Below are 14,838 nucleotides of genomic sequence, written 5' to 3'. Positions count from 1 at the left end.
TGCGGGGGGGGTGAATCGGACGTCGGGGGGGCATCAGGCTTTCAGGGTGGGGATAGTATTTCAAGGGGGAGAGGAGAGTCGGGGCGGGCGAAAGGAGAGTCGGGCAGCATGTGCGGTATACGGGTGTGCGAGGTATATAAAAATTTCTGTACATAAATTTGTGTTTTTCGCGCGCTATACCCGTGTGCGCATTTTACACGGGTGCGCGTTATCTATGTGAAAATACGGTACTCTGGCTTGGCCCAAAATTAGATCAGTTACCCACGCTCATTCCACTACTTTCTGGTCCCACACTGCAGATCGAATTCTCAAGCAAAGTTTTGGGCATCATTATTGACTCTACACTTTCCTTTAATGATCATCTCAACTCTGGTAAAAAAAATGTTTTTTTAGTCTTCACATGTTAAGGAAAGTGAGATCCTGCTTCCACCAACAACATTTTGCTGTCCTTATACAATCAATCATTCTTTCCAGACTGGACTATTATAATTCCATCTATCTAAGTCTAACCAATAAAAATCTTCAAAGACTTCAGCGGATCCAGAACATTGTGGCTAGGTTGATCTTCACAAAAAGCAAATTTGACCATGTTTCTCTGCTTCTGTCAAAACTTAACTAGCTAACGGTGATTTCTAGGATTCACTTTAAATGTACCTGCCTAATATTCAAGATCCTACATGGCATTCTTCCCCCCCTAATTCCACTATCCTGAAATTCTTCGAGACCTGGCACTACCAGACCCGCTCACAAACTCAAACTATCTTTCCCCTTGTTAAAAGGCGTTATGTATACAGGTAAATTAGGGAAATCCCTCTTCTTCAAATTCACTGAGCTTTGGAACAACCTCCTTGTCCCTCTGCTGAACCTTGGCTCATTCCAATTATTCCAAAAGGTAGGGAGAACAAGAGGGTACTCTCTAAAGTTGAAAGGGGATAGATTTTGTACAAACGTAAGGAAGTTCTTCTTCACCCAGAGAGTGGTAGAAAGCTGGAATGCTCTTCCAGAGGCTGTTATAGGGGGAAAACACCCTCCAAGGATTCAAGACAAAGTTAGACAAGTTTCTGCTGAACAAGAACGTGTGCTGGTAGGGCTAGTCTCAGTTGGGGTGCTGGTCTTAGACCAGAGGGTGTCACAAACCCTCTTGCAGTCCAGGGCTGGCGTGTGACAAACACACGGATTCGGGCGCGTCCCCTCCAACTAGGGGTACCTTCAGGATTTTTAGGTGGCCCCAGACCACGGTCTAGGCCCCTCGAGATATAGGGTAAGTACAAGGTTTCACCATATCACCAGACAAACGAGTTCTTTAGGAAAGAATAAGTGGTTTATTCTGACCCCCAGGTCAAAAGATATGCAACAGCAAAACAATATCACTTTGCAGGTCATGGAACAAAAATAGTAAATTGGCAAAAATCAAACTTACAATACATTCTCAAGCAGACAAAAACTCTTTAGGCAAAATTGTCACAGCACACTCTGCTAGCAGTTCAGCTTTTCTCTCAGCTCCTACGTGCAGGCAAAAATCACCCAGCTGAGATGGTTAACTTAATTAGCTCCCAGAAACGGGAGTCACAGCAACATTCCCACAGTTCAAACTGCACTTTAAACATTTCAGCTTGCCTCTGGTTCACAAACTTGTCTTTGAATGTATACCTTGATTCAAGCTTCAGGCAAGTATTATTCTCAAACTTCACTTGCTTATACAGCTCAACATATATCCCCTTCTTCAGGTTTAACTTGTGCAGCAGAGAAAAAAAAACGATATGCAAAAGGAAAACACAAACCACAAACAGTTTCCCCGTTGCTTCATTCTTTCATTCAAAATTCCATACCTTCTGTCTGGCCTTCTACCCTAGCACCAGCTATTTCTATCTCCATGCCTTCTACCTGGTCTGGACCCTGATAGTTTGAAGGGGTTAAGACTTCCTCCAAATCCTGCATGGGATAATCCACCACGTTTTCCTCTGCTGCCCTGTTCCACAGCCCCTCTCCTGGCTTGGGCTGTGGGAGTGACTCGCCCTCATCACTCGCTCCTCCTCCTCCTGTTTGTCTCAGCCTGCTTTTAAACAGATCAGAGCCAATCCCCTTCAGCCAGTAGCGGGGGATGGGTTTTGGCTCTACAGCAGCTTTTCTCTGTCTAGGTTTTTCTATTGCAGTTACCTTCCTCGTGGCTTCCTTAGCTGTTCTAAAGCCCAGAGGCTGCTGTTGCCAATCTGTTTGCCTCTGTTCCAGCTCACTATCTCTTTGATTAAGGGGGCAAGGGAGGTCAGCCTCAAGTTGAGCGCCAGAATCAATCTGGTCAGCTCTTCTGCACTTGATCCTATCATGGACTGGACCAGTGCTGGTGCTGGGTTTGTCACATTCCCCCACCCTTAAAGGATGACCCTCACTTGTACCCTGAGGAGTCCCTATATTCACAGGAATATGTGACAGCCTAAATAAATTCAATGGCGTTTCCTATTTTTGTTTCTTTTATCAGAAGGGCTCGGACTAGGGCTTGTATCACAGAAGTCATCAGGCCACCGTAACACTGGGACTTTGTTTGACTCACAATCATCTAAGCCCTTTGTGCACTCCAACCCTTCTAGACTGAATACCCTGTGGGCTAAGGCTGCTACAGCCTCTGATATTTCTTCCATACCCCCCTCCTTTGTCTGTTCCAGTTGAGCCTGTAAGTCACCCAACACCTCTTCCACTCTGTTCAACTGAGATTTATACTGGCCTAGCTGGGTTTCAAATATTTGATTTTGCTTTACCCATTTACCTGTTTCACCTTCCTTGTCTTTCCATTTTCCTGCCCAACCTTCCATAAACTTTTTAAACTCAGTCTGCTGTCGCTGATTTCCTGCGACCTGCTCTCCTACTTGGGCAAGTTGCTTGGTCAATTCCTCTAGAGCTTTATTAAAGGACCCTATCTTTTGTTGATTTCGTTCTTCAAGTTCCTGCTGTATTTCTTTACCCTGATCCTCTTTATCCTTTGTCAGAGCTCTTATCTGTGCTTGTAATTCCTCCATCTCCTTCCTCCATTCGGCCCCCTCACTGTGTTTCCCCTTGTGTGAGTCCCCAGGAACCGGGAAGGTTGCCGGAGTATGTGTTTCCGAATTCTGTATTTGGATGGTTTCTGTCCCCTTACTTTCCACTTGTGTAGGTATCTTATCCTGGTCAGTCAATCGTTCGTGTGTACTAGGCTGTGTGTTCCCCGATGACCCAAAGCCTTTCATACCCCTCTTAGTTTCAGGGAAGTAAACCCATCTCTCCAGTCTTGCCATCCATATACGTTCACACACTATCTGGGCAATGCAATCTCCAGGCTGTACTTGGAATGGTACAGACCCGTGATTTACCAATAGGACCGCTACATTACCCCGAAAATCAGGGTCGATAACTCCTGCTGCTACATCTACCGAAGCTTTCCATGCTAAACCTGAGCGGGGCGCAATCCTTAAATACGAGCCTGGTGGCGGAGACAACTGTAAATCAGTATTAACCAGGGCTCTCCCATTGGCGGGAATCAGTTGTTCCTGTGCGGCATAAAGATCGTACCCTGCAGCCTTCCCATATGCTCGTGTAGGGGCCTTTGCTTTTTCAGATAAGGGTACCCATCTGATTGTGGGCTGCCATTCTTTTCCACCATTTCTAGCTCGCCAGTCCCCTGCTCTTCTGGCCCTCCTGGATTGGAACTGACATTGTTTAGCCCATGCTCCCAATACTAGTCCACCCTTAATCCGGGTCTCTTCCCCCCTCCTGCTTCCAGTCGAGGTCTTGCAATCACCCCTAACCTTGGTTCTGAGCCAATCCTGACCCAGGATCAAGGCATGAGGTATATTCTGAGCAATGGCTACCTTTAACTCAATCAGTTCTCCCCCAATTCTCAAGTTCACCCGCTGACGGGGATACTCCCTCATATCACCATGCACACACCACACCTTCACTGTATCCAACCCTTTATCACTGGGGCTGGCACCCCTAATTTGATGCCATAATTTCTGTGCCATAACGCTCTGTTCTGCCCCCGTATCAATCAGGGGAGACACTGTCCTACCAGCCACTTGTACTTTCTGAAAATATTCTCCGTGACTAGCTCTCTTTACCCCACATGCAATAGTAAAATCCCTTCTTTCCCTGCATTCCCTTTGACGGTGTCCTTTTCCCCCACACCTGAAGCAAAAGATGGGAGCTGGGTTAAAGGGTTTCTGTACATGATTCTGAGGGTTCCTGGGTGGCATGTTATTATTAGTAGGAGCCTGAAGTGTAGTGTCCCTCTGGAACTGTGTCTGGGGTCTATAACTTGGGCCTGGTTTCTCGGGAAGTCCCTGGGCATCCAGATAGGCTTCTGCCACAGATAGTGACTGTGTCAGATCCTGGCCTCCTTGTTTCTGGATCCACCCCTTTATGTTCTGGGGCAGAGCTTCTAGGAATTGTTCCCTGACTAACTCAGCGAACATCGCTCGTGGGTCTGCCAAGAAAGGCTGTAACCACCTCTCTGCAGCTTTCGTTAGGCGTTGTAACAGCGCCTTAGGTCTTTCTCTAACCTTTAACTGGAGAGCACGAAAGGTTTGCCTGTAATACTCTCTTGTATATCCCAGAAAATCTAGGATATGTGCTTTCACAGCTGGGTAACTACTGGCCTGATCCGCAGCAATGGTCTGAAAAGCCGCAAGGGTCTCGCCAGCCAAACATGGCAGAAGGCGAACCGCCCACTGCTCTGGAGGCCAACCTGCTGCAGCAGCAACCCTCTCAAAAGAGTTTAAAAATTCATCTGGGGCATCCTGTGGTGTTATTTTGTTCAAATTCAATAAACCTAGAGAGTTTTGCCCTACCACAGGTAGATTACCCCCAGTCCCCAATACCGGTATATGCATCTGTCCACCAGTCGTAGGCTTCAATAGCTGCGCCATTAATTGAGACTGCTGCTCCATGGCTCGCATAAAGTCACTGTGATGACGTTCACTAGCCTTCTGGCTTGCTTGCCATAGTCCGTGGCTAGTCTCCAGGACCTTCTTTAAGTCCTCATTCTGCCTCTGACGTTCTCCCGCAACCACTGCTAACGCCGCCGGCTCCATGCTGACTCTGTAAAAAAAAATGAAAAAACACACACTCCAAGTGCGATACCACACAGTTCTTTCTCCCCGAAACTATCTTCACCAGCCCCTCTGTTGTATATGCTTACCAGAGGTACTGATGCATCATCGCCTGCGTGCTCATTACAGGGTGCACCACCCTTCTTCAGAGACCTATTGGTCCCCCTTTTGTTCCTTGCCAGCTCAGGATGATGGCCTTGACCCCCGGTCTGCTATCCACCCTTCCTGCAGCCGCCAAACTCCGGACACTGGAACCGATATCCTTGGAATGTTCAAGCCGCTTCCATTCACCAGCATTTATAATCCTGGTTCCGATGAACCAAACAATCGTAGAGAGTAAAAAAAAATTTTCCACCTATGCACTCCCCAATCTTCACCTGAAGAGGTAACAGATCCCACTCCTGATACCAAATTGTCACAAACCCTCTTGCAGTCCAGGGCTGGCGTGTGACAAACACACGGATTCGGGCGCGTCCCCTCCAACTAGGGGTACCTTCAGGATTTTTAGGTGGCCCCAGACCACGGTCTAGGCCCCTCGAGATATAGGGTAAGTACAAGGTTTCACCATATCACCAGACAAACGAGTTCTTTAGGAAAGAATAAGTGGTTTATTCTGACCCCCAGGTCAAAAGATATGCAACAGCAAAACAATATCACTTTGCAGGTCATGGAACAAAAATAGTAAATTGGCAAAAATCAAACTTACAATACATTCTCAAGCAGACAAAAACTCTTTAGGCAAAATTGTCACAGCACACTCTGCTAGCAGTTCAGCTTTTCTCTCAGCTCCTACGTGCAGGCAAAAATCACCCAGCTGAGATGGTTAACTTAATTAGCTCCCAGAAACGGGAGTCACAGCAACATTCCCACAGTTCAAACTGCACTTTAAACATTTCAGCTTGCCTCTGGTTCACAAACTTGTCTTTGAATGTATACCTTGATTCAGGCTTCAGGCAAGTATTATTCTCAAACTTCACTTGCTTATACAGCTCAACATATATCCCCTTCTTCAGGTTTAACTTGTGCAGCAGAGAAAAAAAAACGATATGCAAAAGGAAAACACAAACCACAAACAGTTTCCCCGTTGCTTCATTCTTTCATTCAAAATTCCATACCTTCTGTCTGGCCTTCTACCCTAGCACCAGCTATTTCTATCTCCATGCCTTCTACCTGGTCTGGACCCTGATAGTTTGAAGGGGTTAAGACTTCCTCCAAATCCTGCATGGGATAATCCACCACGTTTTCCTCTGCTGCCCTGTTCCACAGCCCCTCTCCTGGCTTGGGCTGTGGGAGTGACTCGCCCTCATCACTCGCTCCTCCTCCTCCTGTTTGTCTCAGCCTGCTTTTAAACAGATCAGAGCCAATCCCCTTCAGCCAGTAGCGGGGGATGGGTTTTGGCTCTACAGCAGCTTTTCTCTGTCTAGGTTTTTCTATTGCAGTTACCTTCCTCGTGGCTTCCTTAGCTGTTCTAAAGCCCAGAGGCTGCTGTTGCCAATCTGTTTGCCTCTGTTCCAGCTCACTATCTCTTTGATTAAGGGGGCAAGGGAGGTCAGCCTCAAGTTGAGCGCCAGAATCAATCTGGTCAGCTCTTCTGCACTTGATCCTATCATGGACTGGACCAGTGCTGGTGCTGGGTTTGTCACAAGGGCCACCGCGTGAGCAGACTGCTGGGCATGATGGACCACTGGTCTGACCCAGCAGTGGCAATTCTCATGTTCTTATGTTATCTGAAAACCTGGCTTTTCTCCAAAACGTAAAACTATCTATTTAAAATGTAAAGCTAGCTAACCTCTTCATAACCTCTAATTTCTTATTATGTCCTTCCCTCGTTGAATTTACCTGTAAACCGTGCCGAGCTCTATCTTTATGGAGATGATGCGGTATACAAACTTAAGGTTTAGTTTAGTTTAGTCTTACATCTTATTCTCTCTAAAAAGGCTTTACCAAGCAAGGTCAAGATGTAGATGAAGGTCATGGTTGTTACGGAAGGAGAGAAGGAAGGGGTCACTAATCAGGAATCAAGCTTAGTACTATTAAGAAGACAATTGTCATACCAACCCAATCTTAATAGTGTTCTACCTCATTATGACTCATAACAAAATCATACCTGCTTATGATAAAAATACCTGCTTATGATAAAAAATACATGTAATCAGAGAAAATAGCATTAAGCATAGAATTAATTGACATTTGAATATACTTTATGACTTCATTCTGTCATGAGTCTACCGTACCTAGAGGGATTAATTAACAAAACTCTTCACTGCAAGCTAGATTATTTCCATGCCTTTTCAAAAAAGCTGAAATCAATGCAGACTTGGTTAACTCCAAATATTATCAGGTCATGCTTACAGGTCAAGGTGGAACTCCAGGTAAACACATTAAATCCCCTTACACTATCATGTTCAGAAACCTCCATCCCTGGATCAGAAAATGTGGGTGGGTTAAAGTCATAAGGCCACATTGCAGCAGCAGTGGTATCATTATTCCTCCTTCACTGCACTTCACTTCAGCCTAGCAGCAAGAAAGGGGTGGAAAGAATCTGTTGAAGTGGAAAATAAGTAAGGTGCAGTTATGGGAGTTAAAACAGGACAACAGTAGCGTACTAAGGGGGGTGAGGTCCGCCCCGGGTGCACACCCTGAGGGGGTGCTCCCGGCCTGAAGTCATTGGCGTCTGTTCCCCCCCCCAACATCCAGTTCTTCCCCTCTGGCCTCCCCGCACCATTTAGAGTAGCGAAGCAGCCTGCAGCAAGATCGCGATGTCAGCGATCTTGCGCTGCTTCGTGCTGTTTCCTCCACCGCGGTCCCACCACCTCCTCTGACATCAGAGGAGGGGGGCGGGTCCACGGCGGAGGACAGCACAAGCAGCACAAGATCGCTGACATCGCGATCTTGCTGCAGGCTTCTTCGCTACTCTAAATGGTGCGGGGAGGCCAGAGGGGAAGAACCGGACATTGGGGGAGGGGGCGAGCGGTCCTTCATGGGGGGTGGGCAGGCGGTCCTTCGGGGTGGGGCGGGCAGGCAGGCAGGCCTTCAGGGGGAGATGCAGGGGGGGCGAGCGGTCCTTCGGGGTGGGGTGGGTATGCAGGCCTTCAGGGGGAGATGCAGGCCTTAAAGGGGGGGACAAGCCTTCATGGGGGAGAAAGGCTTTCGGGGGGGGACAGGCAGGCAGGCCTTCAAGGGGGGACAGGCAGGCAGGCCTTTAAGGGGGGGACAGGCCTTCAAGAGGGGGACAGGCATTCATGTGGGGGGACAGGCCTTCAAGCGGGGACAGGCAGGCAGGCCTTCAAGGGGGGGACAGGCCTACAAGGGGGGACAGGCCTTCAAGGGGGGGACAGGCCTACAAGGGGGTGGGACAGGCCGTCAAGGGAGGGACAGGCCTTCAAGGGGGTGCAGGCCTTCGGGGGTGGAGGCCTTCAAGAGGGATGCAGGCCTTCAAGGGGGGACAGGCCTTCAGGGTGAGATGTAGACCTTTAAGGGGGGGACAGGCCTTTGAGGGGGACCCTGGTTTAGAAGTACACGGAGGGAAGGGGGTGTTCAAAGAGATGTGCATATACCAAACTTTGGGGGGGAAGAAATAATGGGTCTGAAAATAGAGGAGAGGGAGGGAGATGATGGACCATGGGATTTAGGGAGGGAAGGAACAGAAAGGGAGAGAAATTGGACACAAGGGATGGTGTGGAGGAGGGATAGAGATACTGGATATGAGGGTAATTGGGAAAAGAAAGGGAGAGATGGTGGACCCTGGGGTGGTGGGGAAGGAGGGAGAGATGCCGGATGAAAGGGTAGTTAAGAAAAGGTGAATCTGTGGAGGGAGATGAAAAAAAGGAAAGATACCAGCCTTCCTAGGGAGGGAAGGGAAATGGAAAGGGAGGACAGAGATGGCAGATGGATAGTTAGCATGCAGAAAGAAGAAAGAAGGAGACCCTGGCAAGCAAGTTATCAGAAGAAAACCAGAGCCTTGGACCAACAAGATTTGAAAAATAACCAGACAACAAAAGGTAGAAAAATTAATTTTATTTTTTGTTTTGTGATTACAATATGTCATATTTGAAATGTGTATCCTGCCAGAGCTGGCGTTAGACCGCAAACGTGAGCTAGGATTTAACAGAGAGAGGAAAAGTCCTTTTTGTTTCTTTATTTTATTTACACTACAGCGCCAGTATGGTTAGGAGAAGCCAAAGGGGGTGAAAAAGCTATAAAACCCATCAGGATTTTTGAAAAAAATCACCCAACTGGGCAGGAAAATCGAATCGAAAAACCAATTCAATAGACTGAATCGAATCGAAATTTTTTTTCCTGAATCTGGCAGCACTAGTTTGCGCTACTGTCTTAGACTTTAGGACCTAGGATTGGGGAGAGATGGCATCCTCAGTACTTTATAATGCAAGTGAAACGAGGATTTGGTCAGACTTTTGAAGGGTCTGCAGAAGAAAAATATTGTATAGGTCGGGGACATGAGACAGCAGGAAATGGGAACTTTTCTTCCTTCTATTAGGATAGGAGTGGAGGTAGGTTTAGGGTTAGGATTAGAGGTAAGTTACAAAATTAGTCTGGGACCACTGTTCAGGCAGTGGGACTGATGGGCCGCAGCGGGAGCGGACCGCTGGGCAGGATGGACCTCTGGTCTGCCTCAGCGGAGGCAACTTCTTATGTTCTTATTTTTGTGAATGGAAAGGCTGAGGATGTCAGAGAGTTCAGGTAAAATATGTGCTTTATAAGAAAATATAATAATGTGTTTTATAAAGTTTATAGCATTGCTGGCCTACCCGGTGAGGTGTTCCTAGTGGTAGTGGTGGCAGCGTGTCAATGTGTTGAGAGGAAGAGGTGGTCTGGGAAATTTTGCTGAGCAAACTCCGGGCCCATTTCCACCCCCCAGTTAGTCCACTCCACTCAACTGGTTCACACACTGAGTGGGTCTTTGGGTGTTGTTTTGGGATCTCTTCCAGTGGTTTATCAGTATCTCCTTCTGGTCCAAGGAAGGAAACTTTGTTATCCTTAGCATTGACTTACAGAATATGTTTGTAACAGCGCTGCTTGTGTGGCATTAGGCTATGTAGTGATCGAAAGAAAAAAACAGACCTTTGCACAATTTTGCACTATATGGTGGGTGTATGAGGAGATTCACATTTCCTGCACAGCTAAGTCCATGTGAAGTTACCTTGTGCTGTATTTGATATCTAGCAAGGTCTCTGTTTGGAAGGAAAGATCTAAACTTAAAAATGAAGTGGCCAGAAGTTATGGTAAAAGCAGATAGTGTAGCTGGTTTTAAGAAAGATTTGGATAAATTCCTGGAGGAAAAGTCCATAATCTGTTATTAAGACATGGATGTGTCTGCTTGCCCTGGATCGGTAGCATGGAATGTTGCTACTCTTTGGGTTTTGACCAGGTTTTAGTGACCTGGATTGGCTACCATGAGAATGGGCTACTGGGCATGATGGACCATTGGTCTGACCCAGTTAGGCTATTCTTATGTTATGTTCTCATCTGTAGGGGCCTTTGTTTTCACTTCTTATTTTAATGTATTTTTTTCTGGGAACTTATCAGTGTTTTTTTTATAATGGGAACAAAAATGGAAGAGAATTAATGTGTGTGGGATGAGGGGATAATTAATTTCTTCAGCTAAATAATTCAATCCACCTCAACCAGACATAGGAGAACTCACTTATCATTCACACACCCTCCAACCAAAAACGTCAAAAGAAAAGAACTGTTCGACAACCTCCTAGCCATTCGAGCTGCAACACTCAACCCCCAACTCTACAACCTATTGACCTCGACCACAGATTACAAAACCTTCAAAAAGAAATAAAAACCCTTCTATTCAAAAAACACATAAACCTGAACTAACACAATCAGAACTGTCCCAAGCATCATTTCTGATGTCATGACAATTCAGACATAATTTATGTTATGTTATGTTTGGAATAAAATAAAATTTTCACTGCCTGTTTCTATTCTGACCATTTATTCCGGTTCATGGTCATTACAAAAAATATTTTTTTACATGGGGTGGTGTCAAAAAATGATGGGCCCCGTGTGCCACATACCCTAGGTACGCCACTGCAGGACAAAACTGCATAATAATTTGTACCTAAAAGTTGCAATCAGGCAAAGCACATGAATCTTGTAATAGGCCTGTTGCTATCATATTATTGCAAACACATGGCAATATTGTCACAGGTTCACCCCTGTTCCTAGTGAGGAAGCCTTGCCAGAGAATGGAAATAGGGTTTAAATCCTTGCAAGTATTCCTAAACCAGCTAGAGAGAGTCCCAAAGCAGCCCCTTCCAATCCTTCCAACACTGAAACCTCCTAAAGCCCTGCCTACAGTGAGCAGATCTGGTTTAGCTTTACCTAAGCCAGGTATAAACAAGTATAAAGAGTATATTTCCCAGCAGGCCTAGAGCCAGGGGCAGGAAAGAGCAGGGCTGGAATACAAGCCACTTCCAATCAGTCCCAAATTGGTTTAGGCCAGGTGAGGAGCTGTGTGAGAGCAGGCTACACCAATACACCTGCAGGAAGGATTACTCAGCTTCCTGCAGTGAAAGAAAAGGGAATAACTTTCTCAAAGCAGGGGAGCCAGCTCCAGAAGCAGTGGGAGCACCAACCTCAGAGTACACACCGGCTCCCAACCCAGCAAGCCAGAGCCAGTCAGCTGGTTGCAAGTTACAGATTGCCAGCCCAAGGAATTAAGAAGCCACAGAGAGTGGTGAAACTGTGTTTGGGCAGGACATTGAGTTTAGCTGATGAAGACTTTGCACATGATATGGAGATAGAGGAAACAGAGCAGCCCATTATTGAAAGTATGGAAACAAGCTGATCTTTTCCTGTTATGGCAGCTGGGAGAAAATGTGGAAAGTTTTGTGTTTGAAGAAAGCTTTACATTAAGAACCAGTTTTTGTTTTTCTCTTTTGGAGACAGTAAGCTGGGAACTGACTATTGTTTGTGTTCTAAATGCTGCCAGGATAGCAGGTGATACATACCTGAAGAAGCCTGTTTGAAAGTTTGTTTTGATTTTTGATCCCAGGAAATTGCACCTCTGTCATTGGACCTGGGTTTTTTTTTTAAATTATTCCAATACAAAGCTACCAATAGAACCTCACGTAACTGCTTGATTGAGGTTTTGTGTGCACTGGGTAAGGCCACTTGCTGAGCCCAGCTTGGCCGCGCCTGGTCACCATATACATAAACTAATACTGCATAAGTCTATAAAAAGATTAAAGTGCAAATCAACAAGTCCATAGTTGTGATAAAGCAAAATAAGCTGTAGAGATTCAAGGTCATAAAGGTCATTCTGTCGTCATAAGCTTGTTATCTTGGTAGCAACAACCCTAAACTTGCCAGTCATTACTGGTAAGCTTATTGTTCCCAAGCACTTATCAAGTTCAGTAACTAACCTCAGTCCATAATTTTGCAAATAAATTATTAATAGCAGTATTGCAACAATTGTTCAATTGTTTTTATTAGAAATTTTCAGAAATCATAGTACAATAAAGGTGAAACAGAGAACAGGAAGCAACAAGTACACATTCTTGCAGGATTATTAAAATGCAGACATAAGGGTATGAAAAGAGTGCAATGCATGAAATCAGATACCCAAGGACATCGCGTGTCAGATGGCAATAACAATTGGTATAATCAATACCCACTATGAATATTAATCGGTACAGAATTTCAAAACTTTACTCCATGTCTTATTGAAGGATGAGATGGTATTCAAAGTCTGAGTGACAGTTTTTTCATATTTAGCATAAAGAGAAACAGTATTTCACCATTCATTATAGTTTAGAGTAGTGAAGTCTTTCCAATGAGAAAGTATTATTTTCATCGCTATCAAGAGAAGAGATCTTAATAGTTTATCTTCATATTTATCTAGTTTTGAGGACAAAACAGATCCACCCATAATTATTATACTAAAAAAAGGTGTTCTTGTATGGATAGAATTTGACAAATAGTAGACTAAATTTTGGCCCAAAATGGTTGCAACAATTTACAATGAAATAACATATGATCTAGCATACCTGTTTGGGCAGAGCAAGACCAACATAAATCTGAACTGTGTGAGGCCAACTTGGATAATTTGTCCAGTATGCCCTATGGTATAGAAAGAGAACTATTTGTTTATGAGCAGCAGCTTTCAATGAGCTAAATGAATTAAGCCAAACAGTTTCCCAGCTGGTATGAGATAAGGAGAAGGAGAGGTCTTTTGTCCACACTTCATATAATGCTGAAGGGAAGGAGAATTTATGTTTCTTCAATAATTTATACCAGGCAGAAGCCTCTCCTTTATTGAGCCGGAAGAGAGCACTCCAAGTAAAATGGATGGGATTTCATTCGATATGAGGTTTTTTCATAAAGGATTTAATTGATTGTTGTAGTTGAAGCCATTGATAGAATTGAGTAGGTGGTAAGTGGAATTTGTCAGCTAATGTTGCAAAGCTCATCCACTCATTTTCATGAAATAATTGAGAAATACTCCATAAGCCAGTTTTGATCCATGATTTCCATTCAATATGTTTTCCTTGGATTTGTACTTGCGGGTTAAGCCATATGGCAGAGGAAGTAGTAGAATTCCATTGATGATCTGCTAGAGCATCAATTTCTTTGATTGCAGTTGCCGTAGAAAGTATAATAGGATTGTTCCTAACAGATACTGTAGGGGGTATGAATGATATTTGATGTAAAAATACCTTATTATAAATTTTGTGTTCTAATTGCAACCAGGTAGGAAGTAGACTATCATCTGGAGACAACAACCATTGGGAACCTTGCCTTCCTAGGAATGCTAAGTGGTAGTTGTACATACTAGGAAAGTTTACTCCTTTGTTGTTTTTTGTACATTTCAATTTCTTCAGTGCAATGTGAGGAGCTTTGTTGTTCCATAGAAATTTTGATAGTAAGGATTCCATCTTGGAGTAAGTTTTTAGCGGAAGTAAAAAAGGTATAGAGAGGATATATGTAATTTTGGGAGCCAGGACCATCTTAATAGAGTCCAATCTCCCCCACCATGATAGCTTCAATGGAGTTCATTGTGATGCTGTAGTCTTGATTAGATGATGTATATGATCCTCAACAAAAGAGCTAATCTCTGCTATAGTGGTGCCAAAGAAGATTCCTAAATATTTCAACATATTCGGTGAATATTTAAGACCATGGTGTGATATGATGTCTCCACATGGAGTTGCATTCAGAGGCATCACTTCTGTCTTTGTGCTATTTAATTTGTACCCTGAAAGACGAGCGTAAGAGTCTATTGTATCAAGAACAAGTGGTATTGAGTCCAAAGTAGAGTAGATCATCCGCATATGCTGATAGTTTGATCACTAAATCTTCGATTTGTATTCCAACAATGTTTGTGTTAGTCCTTATTGCTATGAGAAGGTGTTCCAATGCTATGTTGAATAACAGAGGAGATAACGGGCGGCCCTGCCTTGCCCCTCTCAACGGTTTAAAGGAGGCAGAGAACACTTTGTAGATGGATTCAAATAGAGAACTCTAACCATTTTGATAAAACCTTCCAGAATTCCAAACCATTTCATCACTCTGAAAAGGACCACTCCACTCGATCGAATGCCTTTTCTGCGTCCAAGGCAATAGCTACTAGGGGATCAGGCAAGTGTGCAGTTTGGTGAAGCACATGAGTGAAGTGTCTAGTATTGTCACTGGATATTCTATCTTTCATGAAACCATTTTGATCACTGTGTATGATTTTAGGTAGGATGTGGTTAAGTCGATTTTCTAATAGTTTGGCGTAGAT

At 44.6% G+C, this 14,838-nt stretch overlaps 1 protein-coding gene across 2 annotated transcripts in view; it reads right to left on the bottom strand.

The window, feature by feature from the left end:
* LOC117366039 (zinc transporter 10-like) overlaps positions 1 to 14,838 on the bottom strand; it is a 311,507-nt gene that overhangs the window by 35,787 nt on the left and 260,882 nt on the right. The gene's annotated exons all lie outside the window — the stretch shown is intronic.

Source organism: Geotrypetes seraphini, chromosome 8, assembly GCF_902459505.1.
Source record: "Geotrypetes seraphini chromosome 8, aGeoSer1.1, whole genome shotgun sequence".
NCBI lineage: Eukaryota > Metazoa > Chordata > Amphibia > Gymnophiona > Dermophiidae > Geotrypetes > Geotrypetes seraphini.
This window is presented reverse-complemented; position numbering and strand designations above follow the sequence as displayed.